This window comes from Leucopleurus acutus, assembly GCF_964270905.1.
Source record: "Leucopleurus acutus genome assembly, chromosome: 16".
NCBI classification, from domain to species: domain Eukaryota; kingdom Metazoa; phylum Chordata; class Mammalia; order Artiodactyla; family Delphinidae; genus Leucopleurus; species Leucopleurus acutus.
The window spans coordinates 60,433,970-60,459,940 of record NC_139158.1 but is presented as its reverse complement, the minus strand read 5'-3'; the positions used below and the strand labels follow the sequence as shown (position 1 = coordinate 60,459,940).

At 39.4% G+C, this 25,971-nt stretch overlaps 1 protein-coding gene across 2 annotated transcripts in view; it reads right to left on the bottom strand.

Annotated features, from left to right (window-relative positions):
* CSNK2A1 (casein kinase 2 alpha 1) overlaps window positions 1-25,740 on the bottom strand; it is a 56,239-nt gene extending 30,499 nt beyond the window's left edge. For both annotated transcript variants that reach the window (XM_082858084.1, XM_082858085.1), the window contains exon 1: window positions 25,645-25,740. The gene's annotated coding sequence lies outside the window, so the exon portion shown is untranslated. The remainder of the gene's footprint in view (window positions 1-25,644) is intronic.
* Between the last annotated feature and the right edge of the window lie 231 nt (window positions 25,741-25,971).

Sequence of the window (25,971 nt, the reverse complement as noted above, 5' to 3'; positions counted from 1 at the left end):
TTTATTCTTTCTGTTGATATTCTGTAAGACACCCTGGGTCTCAAAGCTCTTCCCCAATGAACTTAAGAAGTTTGTAAAATCAGCACAAATTGAATAAATGGGATTAGATGCAATATGCAATGTGATGAAGCAAGCAGTGGAGTCCTGGGTTCAAATCCCTATTTGGCTACAGGACCTCTACTGGGGTTCTTCCAGCTTTGATTCATCACTTATAAAACCTGCCTAATTGCACTTGCAGACTGAAGGGAAGCTCAAGCGAGATGATCTTCCAGAAAGGGCTCAAAGACACCGAACACATGTAAATTATTATTAAATGATTACTATGCCATTGCTCCTTAGTGAAAACTAATAAGCAGAAGCCTAACCTTAAAAGGCTGTGGTCTTCTCTCCTACTTTTCTTCAAAGTACAGAAATTATAGGAGCTGTGGTTAACTCCCAGCCTCTGAGGGCCAACTCATGGGTGGACATGCCATTACAAAATGAGACCTCATTTCTCCGTGGAAATCATCTGACTCACATGGAAAATATTCCCCAACTCCCATTTATTAGCCCATGTATCAATCACACTCTTATGACCCAGTCTTCTGCTCTCACAAGGCCTTGGCATTCTCTGAGAAGCGTAGAGCAAGGCTATTCACTAATGAAACTCTGAGATTCTCAAGTACTTGTTTGACTGGCCCTTGCAGCTTTGTGCCTCATCAACTGGAACCTAATTTATGAACTGGTGAATTTGATTCTCCACTGGGAGGACAACGAGCTATTTTTGCAGTAACCCAAAGAGGTGCTTCACTTTACTGTCATGCATACCAAATAATCTGCTTAGAGTAAGAGAGTCATTCACGTGAATTCCAAATAGTTGGCTTTCATTAATTATGCGGGGAGAAGAAAACAGGGGTGGGGGATGGTGGGGTGTGTGTTCTTAAACTATAGCTTAGCAACTTCAGATAAATAAAATGGTGCAGGGTAGGGATGAGGGAGGGTGATGGAATGGGGTAAAGAGGGGATGTGAAAAGATAGAAAAAAGAGGGCTTCCCTGGTGGCGCAGTGGTTGAGAGTCCGCCTGCCGATGCAGGGGACACAGGTTCGTGCCCCGGTCCGGGAAGATCCCACATGCCGCGGAGCGGCTGGGCCCGTGAGCTATGGCCGCTGAGCCTGCGCATCAGGAGCCTGTGCTCTGCAACGGGAGAGGCCACAACAGTGAGAGGCCCGCGTACCGCAAAAAAAAAAAAAAGATAGAAAAAAGAAGATAAACATTATTCTATTCAGAAATACTACTTCACTTGTACTGCTGTAAATGTGTATGTATATTCACATGCAGCCTAATAGGAAGGAAATACAGGAACAAGCCTAAATCTCTCAACCACAGATTTGGTTCTTTCAGACATTCCTTCCTTTGTTCATCCCTTAAATATATGAGCATCTACTATGAAAAAGTATTATGCTAGGCTTTGGGAATACAATAATGAGCAAGGCAGAACAGTGAGACCAATGTGCCTTTAAGATTTTATCTGCAGATTAAGGATAATGGAAATTCATTGAAGAATTTTAAGCAGAAAAGTGACCCATATGTACATCTTGAACAAGTTTACTCTGGCTGGGTGTGAGACAGGCAAGAGAGAATATTTTCAGGGAAACAGAAAGCTATCAACAGTAGCCTATGTAAGACAGATGATAAAGGCCTGACCTATGGTGGTAGCAATGGAGATAAGTGAACTAATATGACGAACAAAATTTATGGTGTAAAATCAATAGCTCTGGGTGGACTGGATAATGGGGTAAGGAGTGGAAGTGACTTTTAGATTTCTGGCTAGAGAGACTGTTGATGCCATTCATGGAGACAGAAAACATTCTGGAAGAGCTCACAAGTCAGGTTTTGAACATAAGGTTAAAATGGCTCTTTGACATATTAAAAAGGGTACTGAATAGGCAATCAGGTATTACAAGTCTGGAGCTAAAAGAGTTTTTCAGCTTTAAATACCTGCCCCCCACACCTCTCCTCCAGAATTCTATGTGGCAGGCATTTCTTTTCCTAATCTACAGATAAGAAAACAGCCAAAGTAAATTCAGTAGCTTTAGCAAGAATATCCAGTAGAGATGGAGCTGGGATTCAAAGCCAAAATGGCTGGCCCTTAAGGTTCATGTCTTTTCATTCCTATCGAACTGAACTTATCACTTTCTACATCATACCTTAATTTCCTTATTAGACCCTTAGCTCCTTGAAGTCAAGATCCATTATCTAATTAATCTTTTGATTTTACAGTACCCAGCTGAAGTGTCTGCATTTTGTATGATGTCCAGTAAATATTATTTATCAATCAAATCAATGTTGGTTTATTTTCAAAAAAGTGAAATAAAAATGAAGTTGCCTCCAAAAGGTAGAGTACCCCTAAACACTTCAGGTCATCTGGTACATAGCTAGGAAAACTAAAAGACTAACTCAAGAGTTCTTGAGTAATTTTCTCTTCACTCCCCGCCCCACCAATATAGCTTCTTCTATTAAATAACAGGGCCACAGTTAAGATTGGTATTTTTCTCCCACAACAATTAGAATTAAAAGAATACTGAAGAAACTCTAGTTTAGCAATTTTTATAATGGCTTATCTGAAAGTTGGGAAAAGTGCTTGAGTCCTGAGTATCCTGAAGGTCAATTCTCCTATCTACCATTCACAATAGAAGTATACCTTAAAAAAATATAACTTACAGAAAAAGTATTACCATTTATTTATTTGCGGCACGCGGGCCTCTCCCGTTGCGGAGCACAGGCTCCGGACGCGCAGGCTCAGCGGCCATGGCTCACGGGCCCAGCTGCTCCACGGCATGTGGGATCTCCCCGGACCGGGGCACGAACCCGTGTCCCCTGCATCGGCAGGCGGACTCTCAACCACTGCGCCACCAGAGAAGCCCTAATTTCCATTTTAAATGACCTTACTTAGTTCCTACTGTCCTCATGTATTGCATAAAAGGAGATGTAACTTTCATGGCTAATAATTTCAGATCACTAATTCTATTTTAAAAGCCCTCAGACTGACTCTGAAGTCATGGCTAAGTTTTGTTTGCTCAATGCTTAGCCTAATAAAAGCCAATTAATCAACTATGAAAAATTATCTTGTCAACAAAATTTTCCCTACTAAAGTCAGACCACAACCAAAGCCAATTATTAATACATGGCTCTGCTTGACCTATACTTTAATAAAATGCAAGGAAAAGAAAACTTCACTAAATCATCAGGCTAAAATATGTACTGTGAAAGTAATAAGTTTATTGACATAAATGTAACAGAACTAATTAATTTCAATAAAAACTCCTTTTGTCCTCTTCAGTCAGTCTCTCCCTCTAATCTCTTCTACTCCATGTGATTTCTGTTTTTCAATCTGGCAACTAAAAAAGAAAATCAGAGGCTTAGTGAATGGACCAATATCAGAAAATGCACAAGTCTAATCAGTCATTTGTACTAATGTAGTTTTATAGATCAATTTTCTAGTATTAGAACTAGAAAAGATTATTCTGGAACTCTAAATTTAAAATATTTTCAAATTGTGAAACAGTTTTATTATGTCTTTTAACACTAATATTTATTAGGGTCTCCATCTTAAGAAAAAAAAAAGTTCCCCCTCCCATCCCTAGATCAACCATAGTTAATGAACAAGAGCTCATACTCGTCCAGGCAGGACAAAGAGTTCTACAGTAAAGAATGCGGAATGTGCTTATATTGCACTGACTGCGTGATTTAGGACCACTTGTTTAGAGGAAAAGCAGTTGTATGAGGAAAAACACCTTTGAAGCACTGCAGCAGAGAATGAACTCTTCTTAGCAATAAGGCAGCAAAAACTGGTAAGAGGATTTGTGGAACAAACTATGTATATGTTTTTGCCTTGTGGTAGAAGCAAAGACAAACATTTAGTCATACAAACTTGTCCTTTCCCCTTTCAAAGTGGCACTGTTTAGAAGGTCAAATGAACACAAAAAAAGCATAAGTAGTTAATACTATCTGAATTACTTGTTTCAAATGTCCATAGTTGCCCTTAATTTCCAATTATCTCCTCCTTTCAAAATCAAGAGCAGAATGTTCATTCATTAAGCATTTATCTAATACTTGTTATGTACCAGGAAACATGCTTGATTGCCAGGAAGGGATACTTTCTCTAGGCCCTGGAGAATAAAGAGAAAGTAATTCTGCCCTCCAACAAAGAAAACAGACTATTAAAATCTCTGATCAGTGCTTGAAAGAATTAAGTCAGGGTGCTCTGCAGGAACTGAAGGGAACTTAAGTCACCCACCAACCCATTATCATCCATTCAATAAATATTTATGGAGTACTTCAATGTTTGGGGAAAGGCAGTTAGGGAAGAAATAACATCTACGCTCAGTTTTGAAGGGTGCACAGGAATTATTCAGACGAGAAACACCAATACAACAAATTGTAAAGCACAATTCTTTAAGTTAGGAATTTTAAAGACCTATAACTTTGTATCCCCAAATGACCAAAAGCTGGCACACCCTGTTATCCTCTATAAGAAGCACATCAGACCAACAACCTTTTAATATCTACGGTGGAAAACACTAGTGCATTCTACTCAACTGTTACTATATGTGGCCCTCTCCCCCGAAACAATGATTAATTCACAACCACTGCACTTTAGATCTCATTCTCTTCCTTTCTCCACTCCTCTAACAAATCAGTTCTACTGCAGAGGTCACAAAGCAAAATGCCTAGAAAGGACAAGTAGCTAGAGTTTGTAGACAATCCCTGAAAGTGTGACTGCTTCTCAGTTTTCAAAGTGAAGATTTCTGCAGGTAACTTTCCTGTCTTCAGTAATGGCAGGCTAGGTTATTTAGGTCAACTCTCCTAGTGAGAACCAAAGAGAATGGATTAAACACACACACACACACCCATCTCTCTCTTACATTCTTAAATAAGACCGACAAGCATATAGCCAAAAGTGAAGAGAAAATGAGAGCCCAGAGAAGTAAGCAAGCAAGGAAGCCCAAAGCGTCTTTGTTGATCCCTGAAAATTAGAATTTTGTTCTGACAGAAACCAAAGCCCAGGGCTCTCACAAGGTGAGGAGTCCCTCCTCATAATAAATATATTGAAGGTAAGAAAGAAGAGAGGGAGGGAGGATAAAGACGAGGCTCTCATCGTAATAAGCTGAGACTTGAGAGTTACAATCTTAGGGTGGGAGTGAAAAGGGAGTAGAAGATCCAGGGAAGAATTATAGCCCTATAGAGGGAATGTCTGATCTGAAGCTTGTTTTAAGGTGGTCCCTGGAACAGTAATGTCCACAGATACCTGACATGAACAAGCTTGCTGTGGGCTTCAAATGAATCCTACAAATAATTTTTCATATACAATATCCAACTTGTAATCAAAGACAACTAGGTGTTGAAGACTCCAATAGTTAGACTGGCAGAAAAAGAACAGACAACAGAAAAAAACCCACAGAGACTTAACAACTATGTTGACTATGCTTACAGAAATAAGTTTCAGAATATCTGCAGGGAACAGGATACTTAAAAAGTAACAGCAGATTTCAAAACATGGAAGAACAAAACAGAACTTTCAGAAATAAGTAACTGAAATGGACTGATTTAACAGTAGATTCAGGGAACTCTCTGGTGGTCCAGCGGTTAGGACTCCATGTTCTTGATGTGGAGGGCACTGGTTCAAACCCTGGTCAGGGAACTAAGATCCCACAAGCTGCATGGTGGGGCCAAAAAAAAAAAAAAAAAAAAAGTAGATTCAAAAGGACGAAGAGAAAACTAAGGAACTGGAAAACAGGCTAGATATTATCCACAGTGTAGCAGAAAGGTCAAAACTATGAAAAAATAAAGAGAAGAATAATACTGTGAAGTGGTCTGATATACTTTTAATTGGAACTAGAAGAAAAGGAGAAAATGGGACAGGGCAGAGGCAATAGTTGAAGAGGTTAAGTTGAGAAAGTCCCAGAAGCAATTAGACACAATCACATTCCAGAAGCCAACAAATACCAAACAAGATCAATAAAAAGAAATCACAACTAATCATGCAATAAAACAGAAGAAAAACTGAAGATAAAGAGAAATTTGAAAAGCAAGCAGAGAAGACAGACTGCATTCAAAGAAGCAACATTAGAACAGTTTTCTCCAAAAGCAACAATGAAGCCAAGACAGTTTAATACCTATAGTGTGCTGAGGGAAAAACCCGCCACATTAAAATTCTACATCCACGGGCTTCCCTGGTGGCGCAGTGGTTGAGAGTCCGCCTGCCGATTCAGGCGACGCGGGTTCGTGCCCCGGTCCGGGAGGATCCCACATGCCATGCAGCGGCTGGGCCCGTGAGCCATGGCCGCTGAGTCTGCGCGTCCGGAGCCTGTACTTCGCAATGGGAGAGGCCACAACAGCGAGAGGCCTGTGTACCGCAAAAAAAAAAAAAAAAAAAATTCTACATCCAGTAAATATCTCTAAAGAAAGAAAATAAGGAACAATAACCCCATTTGGAAGGTTTGACTTGAAAGAGAAAATGAAGAGCAAAATTTATGGAAAAGTTCAAAAAAACATCTTTGATAAGTTATGGCTCCAAGTTACAATATTTACAATGGTATCTTACTGATAGAACAAAAATACCATGTATTTCCAAACTAGAAAGATTGGCAGTGGGGGGGAATGGAATAAGAAGAATCCAAAAAAAGGTAAGAAAAAAGAAGAAAAAAACCCAGAACACAAGAAACAGAGAAAAAGTTACACAAATATGACTAATTATATTAAATATAAATGAAATAAATCATTCTGGTAAAAGACAAAAGACTGTGAGACTGGATTAAAAAAGAAATCCAAATGAACCAGAATAACCAAACCAGTCTTGAAAAAGAAAAATAAAGCTAAAGGAATCATATGATCTAATTTTAAGTTATTTATTGCAAAGCTTACAGTTTTTAAAACTGTGTCATTAGCAAAGGGATAAAACATAAATCAATAGAGCAGAATGAGGTATAGAAATAGACCCACACAAATATGGCCAAATGATTTTTGACAAAGGTGGAAAAGCAGTTCAAAGAAGAAAGGATAATCTTTTCTGTAAATAGTCTTGGGAAACTTGGACATCCATATACAAAATCACGACCTTCAATCTAAACCTCACACCTTATTAAAAAAACAACTCATAATGGATTGTGGATCTAAATGTAAAATGATCAAACCTTTATAAGAAAATCTTGTGATTTGAGATTAGGCAGAGTTCTTTACATGACACCAAAAGCACAATCCATAAAAGTAAAACCTGAAAAATTGGACCTCATCAACACTAAAACATTTCTGCTCTGTAAAAGACACTGTGAACAGAATGAAAATAATGCCACAGATAGAATATATTTGCAAATCACATACCTGATAAAGGACTTGCATGTATGAAATACAAAGAACTCAACAATAAGAAAACACTCCAATTAAAAAACAAGCAAAAGGGGGCTTCCCTGGTGGCGCAGTGGTTGAGAGTCCGCCTGCCGATGCAGGGAACACGGGTTTGTGCCCCGGTCCGGGAAGATCCCACATGCCGCGGAGCGGCTACGCCCGTGAGCCATGGCCGCTGAGCCTGTGCTCCGCAACGGGAGAAGCCACAACAGTGAGAGGCCCACGTACCGCCAAACAAACAAACAAACAAACAAACAAAAAACCAGCAAAAGATCTGAACAGACACTTCACAAAAGATCAAATTAAAATGAGATCCACTACAGAGTTATTAAAGTGGCTTAAAAAAAATTGACGACACCAAAAGCTGGTGAGGATGTAACAGAAACTAATTCGGAGCAACAGAAACTAATTCATTCTTGATGAAAACGCAACATGGTATGGCAATCTTGGAAAAATCTGTCCACTGATTATAAAGCTAAATAAACACCATGTAACTCAGCATTCCCACTCCTAGGGATTTACTCAAGTGAACTGAAAATCTATGTTCACACAAAAACCTGTATGCAAATGTTGATAGCAGCTTTATTCATAATCGCAAAAAAACGGAAACAACCAAGATGTCCAACAGGTGAATGGATAAATAAATGGTGGTATAATCATACAATGGTAAACAAACTATTGATTTGTACAACAACATGGATGAATCTTAAATATATTTTGTTAAGGAGCCAGATCCAAAAAGCTAGATACTGTGTGTTTCCATTTATATGACATACTGAAAAAGGCAGAACTATGAAGACAGAACATGAGTGATTGACACATGGAAATACAACTGTTCTGCTTAATACTGCAAAGGTGGATTTATTACTCTAAGTATTGTTAGAACCCATAGAACTGTGCACCACGAACAGCAGACATTTCTGGATGCAAATTCCTAGCTCTGTCCACTAAGAGCACCTAGAAGTAGTGTCAATGAGTAGCAACAAGAATAACTAGTGTCCAAACATTGGTTTCTCAATACCTTTATCCAATAAAAGGAAGGAGGGCTCTTTAGAGAAATGGCTGATTCTAGGATCGAGGCAGGGAAAATATAAGATAGCCTGGCAAATCTTGTAGTCAAAGGGACATGGGAGCCAACCTGAAAGAGTTCCAAGTGCAAAAGCTTGAACAATTTGAATAAAATATAATGACAGTATTAGATAGTAACTCCAAAGAATAAAATAAACATCCATGAGTCCACACTATATAAATAAATGATTTAATAAATTAAAAAAATCTTCCTTACACAAGAATTCAACTTACACATGTAGAAAGAAAAAAAGAAATAGAAAATTACCATTAGATCAGCACAGTAATTGCCACAGGCAAGATCCACTGACTGATGCTAAAATTGGTTAGTAAAATTTTTAAGAGAACAGGATATTTGCATAGCCTCTAAGTATCTCCTCCAGGATACTCACTAACTACTATGATGGTTTTAACATATGTCCACAAATTATTTGATATGCCTCCCTCGAGGAGGTGGAGCTTAATGTTCCTTCTCTTGAAGGTGGGTTGGACTTAGAAAAGCCCTTCCAATGAATAAGCATGGAAAGGGAGAAATAGCAACTCTACAGTGCAGAAACCTGGTAGACACTATCTAAACATCACTAAAGATAGGTTATGTTAATATCATATACCCTAAATACGTAATGAGAAGAGCACATCACCTCTGTGGCATTCTCAAAAAGCCATAACCATAATCTAATCATGATTAGAGATTAGAAAAAGATTAGAACCTAAATTGAAGGACATTCTACAAATCTCACCAGTCTTCTCCAAAACTGTCAAAGTTTTGAAAATCAAGGAAAGACTGAGAAACTGTCACAGACTAGAGGAGACAAAACAACTAAATGTAATTTGGTATCTTGGACTGGATCCTGGAACAGAAAAAGGACATAACTGGTAAAATCCAAATAAAGTCCACAGTTTAGTTAATAGTACTGTATCAGTGTTAATTTCTAAGTTTTAATAAAGTGTCATGGTTATGTGATACGTTAACATTAGGGGAAGCTGGGTGAAGGGTATATGAGGATTCTATCTTTGCAGCTCTTCTGTAAATCTGAAATTATTTCAAATTAAAAGTTAAATGTGAACAATACTAGGTACTAGAGAGATCTTACATTGCTAGTAGGAATGCAAAATAGTATAACAAAGCCCTTCTGGAAACAGTTTGGCAATTTCTTAGGAAGTTAAAAATTTTCACGTAACCCAGAAGCCCCACTCACTATGTTCATAAAAGCCTATACATGTAGATTTACAGCAGCTTTGTTCATAATCACCAAAGAATCTTAAATGGATAAGCAAACTGTGGTCCATCCATACAATGGAATTCTACTCAACAATGAAAAGGAACTAACCACTGATACACACAGCTCTGATGAATCTCAAAAGCAATACTGAGTGAAAGAACCCAGTTTCAAAATATTATATATTGCTTGATTCCATTTATATAACATTTGTGAAAAGATAAAACTATAGTAACTGAGAACAGAACAGAATAGAACAAAATTTGCCAGAGAATAGGGGTGGGAGGCTGGGTAATATGAGGGAGGTGATAATAACTGTTCTGTCCCCTTGTTGTGATGGTGGTTACTTGACTCTCTGTGTGTCAAAATTTATAGGACTGTACACACAAAAAGGAATCAATTTTACTGTATACCGATTTAAAAAATAAATTAAAAAAAGGGGAAAATCCTATCATATGCTGTATCCTAAAACATAGGATAACATGAAGAACATATCTGAAATACTTAGAGGAAAAAGACTTAGGAAAACTGATACAAGAGGAAATGAAAATCCTGAATATTTAGCCATTTCCATTTCAATCAGTATTGTAACTGGCTATCAGTTTTCAACCTCCATTCTATCCTAATGTCTTCCTACTGCACAGCTTAGTATTTCCATAACACTTTGTAAAAAGTTTAAAACTTTTAAAAATGTTAAGCAAATGAGTACTGAACATGCTCCCTCCGCCTTTTCTGTGCCATTATACTTTATGCCCTCCACAATACAGCTTGCTAGGGGAAATCCTACTCACCCTTCAAGAATCAGCAACTTTTACATCCACAATGAAGCCTTCCACAACTCTCCAAAATGAACCAAAATACTTCCTCTATGGTGCCAAAGCACCCCTATATACTCATTACATTATCACATGTGTTTTGTTTACATACTTCTCACTCATTAAACTATCAATTCAAGGACCTGAACCATGGTTTATTTCTCTTGGTATATACCCTGTGTTTATCACAGTGCCTAAGCATGTTGATATATTCCATAAATGTTTGATGAACTTATATTAAGACAGTAATAGACAATATTTTGGCAAAAATCAAATTTCCTTGCATACAGACCTGCTCCTGTTCAGAACTGAGAAAAGCAGTTTGGCTGTACAGGTATAATGGATATTTGATGTGCAGCCAATTTTAAAGATGCTCTTTGGTCTTGCATGTAAATTTTATCACATGACAGTCATACTATCACTTCCCAATGAGATGTGAAGCCAGTCAGTATGTGTGAGAGATGTTTCTTTGGAACCACAAGTTTTATGAGGCCATGCATTTTACCCAGGTGATGAACACAGTGCCGTACAATCCTTGATAGAGCTACAGAAACAGTTCAGTACTCTATAACTGAAAAATGTGAACCTTGCATTTAAAAGAACAGGAACACTGGAGCCACTAGGACCAAATATGACCTTGGATCTGTCATTTAACCTATCTGATTACAGTGAGGAAACTGCAGAATATAAGGTGTAATATCCTCTCCCTCTCCCTCCTTTACTATCATGGAGATAGGTTACCCAGGAGATACTCCCTGCAGGTGATCAATAAACAATAATTAATAGGGTGGGTTGTCCTAGACTTGCCAACAACAAATAGGCTGGAACAGAGGGCAGCAAACATTTTCCAGCTTCCAATTCTAAAGAAATGTGAACGCCTATGCCTATACTACTCCTTGGGATTTATATTTATCACTTTTAAACCTAAAAAGTCTAAGACCTAGGTAATACCTTTCCCATTTTACATAAGGTGAATCTGAGCAATTTTTACCGTGTCACAATGAGGTGGTGATTTTAAAATATTCTGTCTAGATTCACAGACTATTCGTTCTGCTTTATAGCAAACATATATGTCCTATTTGGCTCACACAGTATTTTTTCTTCCAATTTTTAAAACAGATAAAATCCACACAACATCACATCCATCATTTTAAAGTGTACAATTCAGCTGTTTTTAGTATGTTTGTAGCATGCAACCATCACTACCATATGATTCCAGAACATTACCTTCACCTCCAAAGAAAATGAATATCCCATAGCAGTCACTCCTAATACCCCCTCACCTCTTAAGAACCACTAATCTGCTTTCTGTCTCTATAGATTTGCCTATCCTGGACACTTCATAAAAACAGAATCACACAATATGTATCCTTGTGTATCTGGCTTCTTTCATTTAGCATGTTTTCAAGGTTCATCCATGACGTAGCTTTATAGTAGTTCATTCCTTTTTATGGTTGAATTCACTGTAAGGATATACCACATTTTGTTCATCCATTCATCAGTTGATGGACATTTGTTTCCACTTTATGGCCATTATGAATAATGCTGCTATGAACATTCTTGTGCAAGTTTTCCACAGTGTTTTTAAAAAGTGAAATCAGATATTAAGTTCAATTATTTGTTAAAGATTTTCATAATAAATATTTCTAAGTGTGACTTGGTTGCCAACATTAAAAAACAAATCAACCTTCAGTTTCTCTTAAGAAGGAATGAGAAAGATCTGTCTTTCTGGTAACAATGATTCTGCATTCCTGCACTGACAAAATCACTTGGATCTGCTAACGGTGATTATCCAACAATGGGCTCTAAAACCAACCTACTGGAAGATGCCACAGGTAAACCTGGACAACTCTATACATTTATCTTACTGGCTTGACTCCTGCAGGTATTTCAGTTAGCAATCCCTGCTCTATACTAAATATATAAATTTATAAATATATAAGTAAATTAAAAGTGATATATTTTAAAAAGGTAACTGGGGAAAAATATGGGCAAAGAAGACATTCAGCATTATCAGATGCAACAGCAAAAGCCGGTTTAAGCTCTCAACACCATTTGCTCCTTGATTTAGTTTTCATTACTAGTCCAGTTAGAACTTAACAAAAAACACCTTGGAGTACTTTGCAGTATGTTTTTTGCCAATTAAGAAATACAGCCCTAACCACAGATTTACAGAAAATTTCTAATGACCAAGACCCCTCCTCTGTACTCCAACAGCACACTTTGCTTACCTTTTCCATCTAGCAGTGTCACTGTACTGTTTACACATCTGTTGCCCTAGCTAAACAAAGCTCCAAAAGTAGAGAATAGTGCCTTTGTATCCTGAGGAATCTACCACAGAAGCTGACATAGAATACCATTCAGAAATATTTGTTGAAAGAATGCTGTGACACCTGAGGAACAAAAACAAAGTAGGAGGTATAACTCTCCCAGACCTCAGACAATACTACAAAGCTACACTAATCAAAACAGTGTCCTATCGGTATAAAAACAGACACACAGATCAGTGGAAGAGAACAGAGAGCCCAGAAATAAATCCACAGACCTACAGTCAATTAATCTTTGACAAAGGAGGCAAGAATATAAAATGGGAAAAAGACAGTCTCTTCAGCAAGTGGTGCTGGGAAAGTTGGACAGCTGCAATGTAAACAACTGAAGTTAGAACACACCCTCACACCATACACAAAAATAAACTCAAAATGGCTTAAAGACTAAGACATGACACCATAAAACTCCTAGAAGAGAGCATGGGCAAAACCCTCTGACATAAGTCATACCAATGTTTTCTTAGGTCAGTGTCCTAAGGCAATAGAAATAAAAACAAAAATAAACAAATGGGATCTAATCAAACTTACAAGCTTTTACACAGCAAAGGAAACCATAAACAAACAAACAAACAACAACAATGAAAAGACACCTTACAGTCTAGGAGAAAATATCTGCAAATGATGCAACCGACAAGGGCTTAATTTCTAAAATATACAAACAGTTCATATAACTCAATAACAAAAAACAACCGAAAAATGGGCAGAAGACCTTAACAGACATTTCTCCAAAGACGACATACAGATGGCCAGGAGGCACATGAAAAGATGCTCAAAATCACTATTAGAGAAATGTAAATCAAAACTACAATGAGGTACCATCTCACATCAGTCAGAATGGCCATCGTTAAAAAGTCTACAAATAACAAATGCTAGAGAGGGTGTGGAGAAAAGGGAACCCTCCTACACTGTTGGTAGGAATGTAAGGTGGTACACCCACTACGGAGAACAGTATGAAGGTTCCTCAGAAAACTAAAAATAGAATGATCTAGCAGTCCCACTCCTGGGCATATACCGAGACAAAATTATAATTCAAAAAGATACATGCATCCCTATGTTCACAGCAGCATGATTCACAATAGCCAAAACATGGAAACAACCTAAATGTCCATTGACAGATGAATGAATAAAGAAGATGTGGTACATATATACAATGAAATACTACTCAGCCATAAAAAAATGACAAAATAATGCCATTTGCAGCAACATGGATGCAACGAGAGTACAGTTATCATAGTAAGTGCAGTAAGTCAGAGAGAGGAAAGACAAATACCATATGATATCACTTATATGTGGCATCTAAAATATGGTGCAAATGAACCTACCTACAAAACAGAAACAGACTCACAGACATAGAGATCAGACTTGTGGTTGCCAGGGGGGAGAGGGAGAGGAATGGACAGGGAATTTGGGGTTGGTAGACACAACCTATTCACTTAGAATGGATAAACAACAAGGTCCTACTGTATAGCACAGGCAACTATATCCAATCTCCTGGGATAAACCATAATGGAAAAGAATATCTGAAAAATAATGTATGTATGTGTATAACTGAGTCACTTTGCTGTACAGCAGAGATTGGCACAGTGTTGTAAATCAACTACACTTCAATTAAAAAAAAGAATACTGTGACAAATAAGTCATGCAAGTGTTACTGTATTAAAAATAATAAAAAGGGGAAACTGTTATTTGGACCATACAAATTATTTCAAAATGGAGTTTATCAATGGGATCAGAGGTCCATTAACTCCCTAAAGTATATACAAAGTAGCGTTGTGCAGGTACATTTTTTTGAAGAAAAGATCAGAGCTTTCATTACAGGCTCAGAGAAATCTGTAAACCCCAGGAAAATTAAGAATTGCTGAATTAGACAAAAGGAAAGGTACATTTTTCACACTGCAAAATATCAATTTTAAAAGGTTAACTTGATGGGAATTCCTTGGCGGTCCAGTGGTTAGGACTCCGTGCTTCCACTGCAGGGGGCACGGGTTCGATCCCTGGTCAGGGAACTAAGATCACTCAAGGCAAGCAGCAAAAAAAAAAAAAAAGGTTAACTCAATAATTTACATAAATACTAAACAATTAAATTTCTCAAGTTACGCATATCCCATTTTTTCCTGAAGGAAGAGAGGAAGACAATGTATCCTAGGCTTCAATTTATATTCCAGCATGAGACCCATGCTTGATGAATGATTAACAAAATGTCAGCTTCAGAAAAGATACAGTGGCATTCAGAGTCAGGTGAGGACACCAGTTTTACACAAGGGAACTTCAGTTTTGCCTTCCATTACTGCTTAAAAAAATAAGAAATTGAATTTCTTTACAAGTGTCCAAACTTTAATCGTTTAGTCTTACACTTTAAAGTATATCCCGAGGGCTTCTCTGGTGGCGCAGTGGTTAAGAGTCCGCCTGCCAATGAGGGGACACGGGTTCGAGCCCTGGTCCGGGAAGATCCCACATGCCGCGGAGCAACCAAGCCCGTGAGCCACAACTACTGAGCCTGCGCTCTAGAGCCTGCGAGCCACAACAACTGAAGCCCACGTGCTGCAACTGCTGAAGCCCGTGTGCCTAGAGCCCGTGCTCCATAACAAGAGAAGCCACCACAGTGAGAAGCCTGTGCACCGCAACAAAGAGTAGCCCCCGCTCGCCACAACTAGGGAAAGCCCGCGCACAGCAGTGAAGACCCAACACAGTCAAAAATAAATAAATTTATTAAAATAAATAAATAAATAAAGTATATCCCCTGAAATATACATGGAAAGAGAACTGCTTGAGGGTCAGAGACTTTAAAATGGTTTTTTCTAAACTTAAAGCCAAGACTACTTTAAGATTGGAATCCCCTAGAGTCTTAAAACTGTTAAGATACTCAATTACTGAACTTTCTGAATTAGGGCTTACAGCTTTTAAAAAGTCAAAACACAAAGAGAAAATATTTATATGGCAGACTTGGATAAAGGATCAAGACCTTTGGACCTAAGATCATTGGCTTGGAGGCCCTGTACCCTGCACAAATGGCCAGAAGGCTGAGGGGACCAGAATCTCAGCACTTCTGTAACTCTCCCTGATATAGTCCATTGGCTGGAAAATTCTGATTTAACTAACCTAAAGAGATCGTAAGCTCAATAGTCAAAATCCATGCAAGTAGGCTGAGAAAACTATTATTATTTCATAGCTCCCTTTTACTTCAAGAGATAAGCAATCACCTTTTGCAGTTTTCAAGTATAGTTCACTAATATACTACCATTCCTTCTGGGAGATCATCTATTTGGAGGTCATTGGCACAAGAAAACAAAAAACAACCTAAACCTCCTAACCCTATAGCTTGAAATAAATCAAAAGAAAATAGATTAGTGGGGAAAATGAATGTAAGATTAAATGAAACTATCTTTTTTTCCTCTACTTTATCAAACTAACGCCATATAAATAATGTTTTTTTTTAATTGGGGAAAAATACACAGGCCAAAAAGGTTAACAATTAGCTCCTTGACAGTTCCCCATACCCAATCCAACCCTCAAATCCCAAGACTCCAAGTGCACACTGAATAAGCAAGAAAACTACCTGTTCAAAGCCAACAGTATAAGTTTTTTCGGGCCCTGTTAAGGGTCTGAATTCAGAATATAAATATTCACAATAACACCCGATAACTTCATGAAGTTATCAAGTTACTGCTTGCATAACCCTGCAGGATTTTCAAGATGTTATAATCTTAATATATCACTGGGCCTTATTTTTATTCCCATCTGCAAAACTTACAGGCTTCTTGCTTTAAAGACAATACACTCAAGCATTTCCATGAAACAAACCAGCAAGTACGGAATCACAAAAAAAATTAGCATTTGGCCTTCTGTGTGAATTTCATTTCTCCACCTTTAAGCCAGAAAAGGAATCAAAGTGTCAGTGTTACATAAATAACATAGCAACAGTGGGAGGTCTTCCAGTGAAGGGAAGAATTATAAGAAAACCTAAGCATGGTAAAGAATATGAAAAAAATTATATATAAATAAATATTATATATATATATATCTGAATCACTTTACTGTACACCTGAAACACTGTAAATCAACTACACTTCAATAAACACAAAAAACACAAAAACCCAAGCAGTTTGATTTGAATTAACAGTTATATCTCAAACACTTGACATTAGTTTGAAGTACAGTAGTCTCCAATAATACAAAATATAATAAACGATGGGCAAAGAAGCTATCATCTGTGTATCTTTTTACCAGGCAACACGAGCGAAATAAAGTCACAATCTGAAACTTTATTCCACTGGCCACAACCCTCTGGAAAAAAAAAGATTCATTTGCGACCTAGAGTAATCTAAAGTAGAATCCATCTATGTATGTAATAACTATCATTTGAATGCCTCTTATAAACCAGATATGGTATGAGATGTAGATTCTCTTTTTAGAAATAAACATAGATTCAGAGGTTAAATAACCTGCCAAAAGTCACAAGGATACTAAGTGGCAGAGGCCGGATTTGAACTCAAGTCAAATGTTAGGTTTCAAAGACTAAATAGGTTATTTTCACTAATTCAACACTATTTCCCCAATTCTGCACACTGATTCAACAACAGCTTACCTTTGTAACATGACAAGGAAACGGATTGCTTTAAATCTGGAGGCAAGGTGAGGCGTGAGGGATATGAGTTTCAAAAATCTGGAGTCTTCATTATTCTCCTATCTGAATGGGCTGGCCACCAGGTCACAGTGGTATACAAAATCACGTTTGAAAAGATGAAAGAACAACTCCCAAGGCAGATGGCTATTTGTATTCATTCTATAGAGTCATAAATACAGAGTACTGTAAAGTACTGATAAAGACAGGTTCCTGCTCTGCCTAAGCAGTATATGTATGATTTAAGAATACAGAGCAAAGAAAGCAAGTTAGTGGATTACCTGAGAGAGCAAGACACAGAGAACATGTTAATGCACGAAAAAGTTCTCCTCCAAACACACAATACAAAAGTTAATTCCCAAACTGTGATCAAAGAACCACTGGGAATAAGGCCTCTGATTCCAGGTTCACAAGTCTATAGGTGAGCAAAGCTTGAACTTCCCCCAAGTCTGCGATGGGAAGATTCACTTCTCTCTCTAGAAGCAAGAGAACCCTAGATTCACCAAGACTAGATAACCACTTTGGCAATGCACACTGAAGGTGAGTAACTGAGGCAATCTACACTGGGCATGAGTTACATACTGACCCACCCCTAAGCTGCAGCAATTCAGTACCTCACCCACCCAGCAGGCCACACCAGAAACAGAAGTACAGGTCAAAAGGCCTCACTGAAAAATAAGAACTCCTGGCAGCAAAAAATGAAAATAGAGTAAAGCGTAGCAGCACTGGCAATGAACACACTGTCTTCACTGACAGGGAAAGGAAAGGCACCTGGCATTTTATAAATTATCTCCTTTAATCCTCAGAGTTACCCTGAGATAACATTAGCTGGCACTTTAGCTATTAATCCTCACAAGAATATTCTGAGGTAAGTACTGACCCCCATTTTACAGATGAAGAAACAGAAGACTAATAAATAAGTTGTGCCGGGCTTCCCTGGTGGCGCAGTGGCTGAGAGTCCGTCTGCCGATGCAGGGGACACGGGTTCGTGCCCCGGTCCGGGAAGATCCTGCATGCCGCGGCTGGGCCCGTGAGCCATGGCCACTGAGCCTGCGCGTCCGGAGCCTGTGCTCCACAACAGGAGAGGCCACAACAGGGAGAGGCCAGTGTACCACAAAAAAAAAAAAAAAAAAAAAAAAATTGTGCCCAAGGTAGTTGTTATCCTAACTGCAGAGATGACAAAATCCAGGCTTAAGAGTAAGTTAAATAACCTTGGTTACTTAACCCAAACTTGGTCTATCTCACTCCAAAGCTGGAGCTCTTTCCAACTATCCTGCTGCCTCCTTCCCCCAGTCCTCCCAGTAATCTGTTAAAGAATTCCATTCAGAATGAGGAATTCTCAATCCACTGCCCACCAAATTTCTGCAGCTGTTTCAGAAACTATACCTAAGATACAAAGCCAAAGGCGTTTTCATAAGAAAACACTCCAGAAAGCTACTAAGTTATGGAATGATGCGTTATTACAAAATGTCACTGGACAAATTTACAATGTCTGGGATAATTTAGCCTCAGCACAGCACCTACCTGAAATGTAGCAAGAACTCAGGGCTTGTTGAAAGAGTAACATTGTTTAAAACTGGTTATAAATTCAATAAAGCCAAATGGCTAGTTTGTACTTTCTGATATGACATGATTAAATTTTTAGGAAAATAATTTACACATTCATTTTTAACAAGATTGCTTTCTTAAAAATTATATAATATTAATGAGCTAGCTAAATTGAGAAATGCCCATTAGTGCATTAGTCCTAACTTCAGAAAACTTTCAAGTGTTCACTTTCCCAAGCAGATTAAAATGTTTCAGCTAATAAAAACCTGTCAGAAAATCCACAAGACCAGAAAGTATGAAAAGAAAAAAGTGGCCAATATAAAGGCATTTAAGATGTGACACATAAAATTATAAAACATTATTCTAAGTGTACCCTGGTATTTAACCCTAAAACCCTCACTTCAGATGACACATATTTCCTATGCAAGAAAACACTATCATCATTAATGTAAAAAAAGCTTGCCCACGACAGTAACCATTACTAAGAACACTTCTTATGTCTAAGGCTGAAAGACACAGAATTTGTAGAAACCAGTGAAATCTCACTCCTAGTATAATACTGTTAATTCTTTCACCTTAAACTTTTAAAAAGACTCAGTCTTTGGGCTTCCCTGGTGGCGCAGTGGTTGAGAGTCCGCCTGCCGATGCAGGGGACACGGGTTTGTGCCCTGGTCCGGGAAGATCCCACATGCCGTGGAGTGGCTGGGCCCGTGAGCCATGGCCACTGAGCCTGTGCGTCAGGAGCCTGTGCTCCGCAACGGGAGAGGCCACAACAGTGAGAGGCCCGTGTACCGCAAAAAAAAAAAAAAAAAAAAAAAGACTCAGTCTTTGATTTCTATAATGTAAAGGAAAAAAAGTTTGGTCAACAAATTGGTCAGCTGCAATCTACTCTGGATCATACCAAATATTTAAGAAAAACTACCAGTTGTCTATAACCCAATGTAAATATTTGTTACAATGACAAATGACAGCAGTTCCTTTTCTTAATAATCCTAGAGGAATTTCTTCATTTGAAAAGCTAGCTGGCCTAGATTTCTCTCTAATAAGAAACAACTAAATGATATAGTACTCTTTCGAAATTATCCATCTTAGGAGTTCAAAGAAATTTAGGTGTATGAACACACTAACACCCTTGTGAAACAAACTTGGCCCAAGTCACCCAATGAATTGTGATAGACCAAGGATCAAATCCAGTTTCTCATTTTAAACCAAGTATCACAAGCATTACCTTAAAACACTAAGTCCTTACCTAATCCAATGCCAAATCATATCATTCTCAGTTTCTGAACTTGTATAAATTGTACTGTAATATTTATGTAAAAGCTGTCATACAGTTGTCAAAACAATTATCATAAATGTTATAACAGTGAACATCTTTTGGGCATTTAACTGTGTTAGGTACTATGCTAAATGTGTTACGTGCATTATCTCAACTAATTTTCACAATGACCCTCATGAGGAAACTGAGGCACAGAGAGATAAGCTACAGTAAAATCTAAAAAAAGGACAAGGCAGGGGTACACAGGGAATATAGTTTAAAAGCCATGAATCCCCATTGCCTGGACCAGGATTCTAGGCCAGCTGTAGGGCTGAGATACTTGGTTTAGTCACTTAACCTTCATGTGGCCCAATTTCTTTTACTCTAAACCTAAAAGTCAAACAGATAATCACAAAAGTCCTTCGTACCCTGAAATGCTCTAATTCTGTAATCATGCTTCTATTCAGGTAACTAACTCAAAGAGAAACTGCCTTATTTCCTCCATCCTCTGAAGTTCCCTTCACTCAAGTTGAGAGTCCACATTTTATGAATCTAATCAATAACATACAGATAAACAACAAAAAAGCCTTTCTTAAAAGCTAGAACTCTATTCTGCAATTATGATCCCCAAAGTTTATTCTTTTTTTTAAACTGTATTGGCTTTTTTAGAAATTGAAGTATAGTTGATTTACAATATTGTAATAGTTTCAGGTGTACAGCAAAGTGATTTAGTTATACACCCAAATCTTATTAACCTCAAATGACAATGACAGGGAGAAAAGACCTTACAACAACTTTGGGTTGGGGTGGGAGGTATGAAAGACCAGACAGACTACTGTATATAGTAGTGGTTATCCATTCATAAAAAATAATCACTCATTTCCATCTCTTCTAAAAAACAGGAATTAAGTCTATAAAGGGTTGTCAAATAAACTCAATGCCTTATTCAGCCGATAAAGATGAATGAAGGAATTATCTAAGACGTTTATTATAGGCATGGAAGAATTATCAATTTATAGAAATTCTACCAGAATGGCCTAGAGCTCTAGAATCTACGCTTTACTGAGCTGGTCATTTAGCCCCTTCAAATTGCATCTAATGACAGTAACAGGATGCTTAAACATCTAGGGAAGAGGCCTAGGTTCCACTCAACACCATTATTCTGTGAAGTCTTCCAGAACCAAATCACTACAGAATAATCTTTGCTGCCTTTTTTCTCTAGAAAATAATCCCCCAAAGATTCTTAAATAAAATCAGCAAAACCCCTCTAATTAGTTTTCTTTTTCTTAAAATTTTTAAATTTTCTAATTGGTTTTCTATTGTTGCTGTAACAAACTACCGCAAACATAAAACAACACAATTTATTATCTTACAGTTTCTATAGGCTAGAAGTGAGGTAGGCTTGGCTGGATCCTCTACTTATGGTCCTGCAAGGCCAAAAATCAAGGTGTCCATAGGGCTGTGTTCCTTTGTGGAAATTCCGGGGTGGAGAATCTGCTTTCAAGCTCATTCAGATTGTTGGCTGAATGTGGTTCCTTGCGGATGTACGGCTGAGATCCCCATTTCCTTGCCGGCTGTCAGCTGGGGCTGCCAGCACTCCTTCTTGTGCTTTCCACGTGGTCCCCTCCAGTAATGGCAGGGTGAGACCCTCTCCTGCTTCAAATCTAACTCCAGCTGGATAAAGTTCTCTGCTTTCATGTGCATAGACTGGACCTACCCAGAAAATCCAGGATAATATTCCTATCTTAGGATCCTTAAACCACAGTTACATCTGCAAAGTCCCTTTTGCCACAAAACAGTAACAACTTCAGATTCCAGAGGTTAGGGCACATATATCTTTGGGGGATCATTCTACCTAACACAGTCCACCCTATGGGCTCCAAAGACTCATATCTCTCCCAAATGCAAATATATCCATTCTATCCTAAGGTCTCATTCCATTAAAGTCCAACTCAAAGTCCAAAAATCTCATCTAAAGCTCATCAATTCAAAACTCCCAAATCTCACCATCTAAATCAAATGTGGATGAAGCTCTGGTTGTAATACATTAAGTGCAACCCCTGGAGCACAATTCCTAGGGAAAAAAAAAAAAGTTATCTGTTCCCAACATACGACGGTGAGACAAGCATAAGGCAACTTATAGACATTCTAGTTCAAACAGGAAAAATATAAAAGAAAGTAGGGAAAATATAAGAAAAAGCAGATCCATCGGTCCAAAGCAGTTTCAAAATGTGGGCAAACTCCATTCCATTTCAAAGCCAGGGTAAACTCTTCTGCAGCCTTCGACTCCACCTCTTCGGGCTCTTGGTTCCACCCTCTGAGTCATTCTTCTTTTTTAATGAAAAGGAGCACATTCACATCTAAGTAGTTTTTTTTACCAGCCTGCTTCCTACCAGTATAACTGGGGGTGGGGGTTGGGGGGGTGGGTTGAGAGCTCTCTTTAATTTACTACTTTTTGTTTTTCAATCCAAGCTGGCACTGTTTTTGCTAGTATAAAACGCTCAAGAACCTAGTGGGCTTCACATGAATTTCACATGAGCTCACTGAGACTCACACCCCACAAATAAACCAGGCTGTACCTTCAATACTTTGCTTGGAAATCTCAGCTAAATATCCAAGTTCATCACTTATAAGTATTCTTTTCCACCTGACCATAGGTCACAATTCTAAGCTTATTTGCCACTATATAACAAAGATCCTCTTTCCTCCAGTTTCCAATGCACACCTCACTTCCACCTCAGCCCTCACTACTTCTACTAATGATCTGTTCTAGGTCTTTTCTATTATGCTCCTCAAAAATTTGCTGGCCTCTTCTACTGCCGCTTTCACATTTTTAGGTAACAGTACCCCACTCCTGGTACCAAAATCTACACTAGTGTTCTATCGCTGCCATAACAAAACCACAAATGTAGTGGCTTTAAAACAATAGAAATTTATTGTCTCACAGTTTCTGTAGTTCAGAAGTTGGGTGGGCTTGGCTAGGTCTTCTGCTTAGGGTCTCACAAGGCCAAAATCAAGGTGTTATCCTTGCGGGAAACTGGGGAAGAATCCACTTTCAAGCTCATTCAGGTTGTTGGCCAAATTCAGTTCCTCGTGGTTGTAGGACTGAGGTCTCCATTTCCTTGCTGGCTGTCAGCCGGGGCTGGTCTTTGCTACTAGAGGCTCCCCGCATTCCTTCTCATGCTTTCCATGTGGCCCCCTCTAGCAACAGCAAATGGAGTCCCTCTCATGATTCGATTCTGATTTCCCCTTCTGCCCCATCTCTCTCGACTCCCAGCTGGAGAAAGTTCTCTGCTTTTAAGGGCTCATGTGATTAGATTGGGCCTACCCACTAAATCCAGGATGATCTTCCTATTTTAAGATATTTAACTACATCTGCAAAGTCCCTTTTACCAAGTAACATATTTACAGATTCTGGGAATTAGAGTTTGGACATCTTGGGGGTGGTGGTGGTGGTCATTCTGCCTACTACAAACCCAAATCCTATGTCAAGTTTTAAACTTAGTTACCAAAGAAAACTTCTCCTTTCTCCAAAAGAGTATGTGAAGTAAAGCTATATGTTCAGAGACAGAGACAATGGTAAAATCAAGGACTCTCACCCTGGAAGAGTGTGGCTAAGTAATAGAACCAAAAATACACTGTAAAAAAGAAGCTACTTGTTTCATCCGCAAACAGCTAGGCAATTAAACCATTAGGTAGAAAATAACCTATTGCTCCCCCTTAAATGTGTGCTCCTCTTCTCTACTGTATTCCATATAACAGGATATAACTAGGCATGTTTGGTTTTTGCATTTAAACAAAAGTTACCCCAGGGTGACCTAATTTTGTAATCAGCTGATAAACCAATCTAAGCAAACTTCAAATATTTTCATTCTTTCTTCAAGTCATACACCCACCCCCAATAGCAAATGAAAGGCAAGTATTTCAAAGTCACAGAAGGATACAACTACCCAGGTAAAACTGCTGGTGAACTTTTAAAAACGACACGAGGCAGAACTACTATTGGTCCTGGTCTTTCAGCTCAAGGTCCACCAAGCCAGTTAAGCCAACTGACTTAACAACAAAAGAAAAACACCTCAACAACTACAAATATAATTTTCTGAAGCCTTGCCTATTGTCAGATTATTGACCATAAACTTTACCTAGACTGAAGGAACCCCATATATACCAGCTAGTCCCTTTAATAAAAGTGACAGGTAAGGTCTATGGAGCACTTACTACCTACCGGGCACTGTGGTAAGCACTTGACACAAATTATCTTATTTGCTCCTCACCATAAACTTACCGTCTAGGAAATATTATCACCCCCATTTTACAGATAGGAAAACAAAGATTTACAGAAGTTAGGTCACACAGCTAAATAACAGTGGCACTTATATTTGATAATCCAGATATTTACTGCCACTTCTTAGATGGAATGGGGTCTTCCAACTCCTAGAAAAATCTTCCCTTTCTAGCTTTCTTTTCATTTCCTCTCCTCACACCCACTTCTCAATAGAATTTAGCAGCTGAAAGGTAATCAGGTCTTCCTCAATTAATTTGCTACCTCCTTTCCAGAACTCTTTCCTTCCCACAATAGCAACAGCCAAGAAGCAACTTCTCCTGACCCTTCCTTCCCAAAAACAAACTACATAAGCTCCACCCATCACCTGCCAAGGTTAGAAATGTTCCAACGCTGCAAAAATATAAACAACCGAAAAACAAAAACAAAAGTCCTACTCTTCAAAGGTCACAAACTAACATGCACACTCTTAGCCAACCTTTCATTCTACATACCTCTCCTCTTCCATCCAGGCTCCCAACTAACCCTTAACTCCAACTCCACCCGTTCTGCCCCACTTCATGGTCCCTTCCCCTTTATCCTCAGCGACCTCGCCCCGGGTCCCCTTCACCTTGCACCCCAGGGTGCAGGTGGGAAGCCCAATTTCGCCTAGAGGGGCCTTAGAAGGCCCCCACTACAGCTGCTCTGCTCCGCGGGAGGGTCCACCCCAGCCTACACTGCGGGCACCATTCCCCTAGGCACCCTCCCCCAGCATCCCCCCCCCCGGCGGCCCCACCCCTCCAGCTCGCTTCCCCCTCTGCCGACCTCCTCCTCCAACTTGCCCCCTAGTCCCCGCCCCAGCCCAGCCCTCTCCCCCGCAACAAGCTGGACTCTCGAGAGCCAGTTCCCACCCTCCTATCAGCCTCTGCCCCCAAGCCTCACTCCCCGCCCTGGGGGTTTAGCCCAGGGCCTCCCCGATGGGCTGCAGGAGCCTCGGCTAGTGTGTGTGTGGTGGGGGGGCAGGGGAAGGCGAAGGGCCGCTCGGGAGTCTGCTGGAAGCGTTAGAGGCGGCCGCGCCCCGCTGCCCCATCCTGGACCCACCCGCAGCCCCCAACGACCTCGCCTGATGGCTCCCACGGTACCTGTGGTGGAAGCTGCAGCGGCGGCGGCCGCTCTCCCCACTCTTCACACAGACAATATGGCGGCGGCGGAGCAGGAGACACACGGCTCGGCCGCCAGCCGCAGGGACCAGAGCGAGGCTGCAGCCGCCGCTGCCGGAAGCGGAAACCCCCCTCCGACCGGGAGGCGGGGCGGGACCGCTTCCGACTCCTCCCCCAGCGGAATCTCGCAGAGTGCGGTGCCATGCTGGGATGTGTCATTGTATCCTTAGGAGTTCAGTTCCGGACTGGGGCGCAAAATGGAACAAGTTCTCAACGTAAAGCATAATAAGGAGACTTGCAGTAATTAAG